Source organism: Nannospalax galili, unplaced genomic scaffold (genome assembly GCF_000622305.1).
Source record: "Nannospalax galili isolate Female #2095 unplaced genomic scaffold, S.galili_v1.0 scaffold634, whole genome shotgun sequence".
NCBI classification, from domain to species: domain Eukaryota; kingdom Metazoa; phylum Chordata; class Mammalia; order Rodentia; family Spalacidae; genus Nannospalax; species Nannospalax galili.
The window spans coordinates 1,926,246-1,929,566 of NW_008336853.1; the positions used below are offsets into that span (position 1 = coordinate 1,926,246).

A 3,321-nucleotide genomic window follows, 5' to 3' on the forward strand; every position below is an offset into this window, starting at 1 on the left:
AGTTGTTAGCTGCCATGTGGGTGCTGGGATTCAAACCCGGGTCTTCTTCAAGAACAACCAGTGTTCTTAACCGCTGCGCCATCTCTCCAGCCCCAGGAACTACTACTATTATTATTAAATATTTTGAGGAAGGGTCTCATTCCATAGCCCAGACTGGCCTTGAATGGTGATCCTCCTGCCTTTGCCTCCTGTGTACTGGGATTATAGGCATAAGCTACCACACCCAGCTCACCACAGAACTAATAAACAACAGCGATCTTTGAGCACTTCTGAGAGCTGGGTTTGGCCACAGCAGCACCTGTTCTCCTAGGGAGGTAGATCCAGTGCCAGCTGCCCTCTGAACCGGGTAGAATCATCCTGTGAACTATTTATTACTTCAAATGCCAACAATCAACATTTACTGAGTACTTACTTAGCGCCAGGTATTGAGTGACTTACATACATCCTTATGTAATCCTGACAACCTCAGGAGGTCATTGCCATCACCCCCAACTTACACAAGAGGAAACAAAGGCTTAGAGAGGTGAAGTAACTTGGCTCCAGGCAGCCCAGCTAATACAGCTGAGCTGGCTCAGGAGGTCTGCCCAGCCCCTACTTTGGGCTTAAGCTCAAAGGTTTAGGCCTTAAGCCAGGCATCATGGCACACGCTTTTGATCCCAGCACTGGGAGGCAGAGGCAGAAGGATCTCTGAGTTCCAGGCCAGCTCGAACTGGGGAGACCCTGTCTCAAAAAGACCAAAAAAAAAAAAAAAAAGTTTAGGCTTTGCCCTGTGTCTAGTGGTCAGTGGGGGGAGGGGGAGGGGAGGGGTTATTAAAAAAACAGATGCGGGAGGTCTGGAAAGATAGTTCAGTGGGTTAAGCACATGTAGTGCTCTTTCAGAGGACCTGAGTTTGGTTCCCAGCGCCCATACCAGGTGGTTCCCAACAGCCTGTAACTCCAGCTCAGGAATCTGAAGCCTCACCACTGGCACCTGTATGAGCAATGTGCACACCCACACACCTGCACATAATTAAAAATAAAATACATCTTCTGTTTGTTTTTGAGACAAGGTCTCACTATACAGTCCTGGCTGGCCTAGAACTTGCTATGTAGACCAGGCTGGATTTGAATTCACAGAGATAGACTGCTGCTGTGCCTCTGCTTCTGCTTCCCTGAATGCTGGGATCAAAGACATGCACTACCACACCCAGCCCAAAATACATCTTAAAAAAAAAAAGAAAAAGAAAAAAGATTGGGGTGGTGGTGGTGGTAGTAAAGAGCTTGCTATGTAAGCAGGAAAACTTGAGTTCAATCCCCAGAACCTATGTTAAAAAAAAAAAAAAGCCCAGACACAAAAGGATCTCTGGGGCTTATTGGCCAGCCAGCCTAGCTAAATCTGCAAGTTCCAGGTCCTACTGAGAGACGCTGTCTCAAAAAAACAAAGTGGAGGCTAGGTGTGGTGGTGCTCACCTGTAATCCCAGCATGCAGGAGGCAGAGGTAGGGGGAAACTGAGTTTGAGGCCAGCCTGATCTACATAGTGTATCACATGCCAGCTAGAATACATGAGACCCTGTCTCAAAAACAAAACAAAAAATAAAGAAAACGGGTTCGCTTTGGCTTCTCTAGCCTCAGTAGGCCAGCAAGGACTGCCAGTGTTCCGGGCACCCTTCATCCTCTGTGCAATTTGCTCTTGACCCAGGATGGTACTCCCAACAAGACATCACCCAGTTAACCAATCTCTGCCACAGCATCTTTCCCCTCACACCTTTGTCACGTGAGAATTGATGAGATTAAAAGAACAGCTCCCACTCTGCAAACAAATTCAGGTTAAAACTAATTGTTGAATCTCAGTTGGATGCTTTATGTTGGAAAGGGTTGCCTCACAGTGTTTACTGTCATTTTTTTTTTTTTTAACCTTATGGGAAGGGGGGTGTCACTGTATCAGAATATGGGATCTTTCTACTAGAGAAGCTTAGCTAGCTATACATAAAACTGCAGGGACTGGGGGCCCGGAGAGATGGCTCAGTGGTTAAGGGCACTGGCTGCTCTTTCACAGGACCTGGGTTCAGTTTCCAGCACCAACAAGGCAGCCAACAACCTTCCAAAACTCCAGTTCCAGGGAATCTGATGTCCACTTTTGGCCTCCTCGAGCACTACATGCATGTGGTTATTTATACACATGCAGGCAAAACACACACGTTAAAACATAAAAATAAAAAAAGCTCAAGGGACTGGTTGCAGGGGCGGGCTTTGGGGGTCTAGACATCAATGAACTTAATCAGCATCTAGCTGGGCACTTCCCACTATTTTTATATTCTTGAGAAGATGGATCCTGTGTGCCACTGCTCCTGTTTTATAGTTGAGAAAATCAAAGCTCAGACTTTGACTTGCCCAGCATCCCCAGGATGCTTCTGAGTCTTCTGCTCTAAGGAATCTAATCCAAATTTAGGCATCATACCACCACCTGGGGAACCTGATTCTGCTTTCTCTCAGGACAGCCCCTCAAAGCAGGAGGCTTCAGCCCACAGACTTTTCAGCTGCATAGCAGGGCTATGGAGCCCACCACATCAACCTCCCTGTGGTGGGCCAGCATTCAGCAGCAGAAACAAAAGGGCAAGGGAGGAGCTGACTGCAACTCTGTGTATATTGGGAGGTGGGTGGGTGTGGATTGGGGTTAGTTATCTGTTCTGGTGCCGAAGTCTAAAGGGAAAAAAATGGAGGTGTGGGGGTGGTGAACCAATAGACCCGGCACAAAGTTCAAATTGGGCTTCTGCCTGGGAGCAGAGGTCACTTATTCCAACCTGCCAGTCCCCACTGCTTTCCAGTGCCAACTTGGCACTGGCAGGAAGTGGGAACCTGGTGGCCCTGGCATTCCCAGCACCGGACTCTGGGCTGGATAGGGCTTTTGGTGACTTAACTTCCGTCAAACCAGTTGGTACTTTTGAGCTCTACCTTCTACCTTAAGGCTGAACTGTGCCCTTTCTCAGTTGAGGTGAGGAGGGATCTTCCTCCCAACCTGGGACACCCTGCCACATGTTGCCATAAAACAGAGCTGGTGCACACTCCCAGTCTGCAACGTGCCTGGTCCTCCTCCTTGCTCTCTGGGAACAAGAACAGCACAACAGCTCCGGTTTTGCCAGCTGCCCCATCCTGCAGCTGATGCAAACTGGAATTGTTTGGGGGAAAATACCAAACATGAGCAAAACTAACCAGCCTTATTGCTATCTGGACACTCAAGCGAATGGGGATAATACCAGCGTGAGACCACCTGCCCTCGGTGAGCAGGACACCGCCTGGTAGTGTGCCCGCTCCCTCCCCCAGCTATCTTCCCCCTCCCCCTC

General features: G+C 48.8%; 1 protein-coding gene across 1 annotated transcript in view; it reads right to left on the reverse strand.

The window, feature by feature from the left end:
* The window catches only part of Slc9a3r1 (SLC9A3 regulator 1), a 19,556-nt gene that overhangs the window by 14,738 nt on the left and 1,497 nt on the right, over positions 1-3,321 (reverse strand). The window lies entirely within an intron of this gene.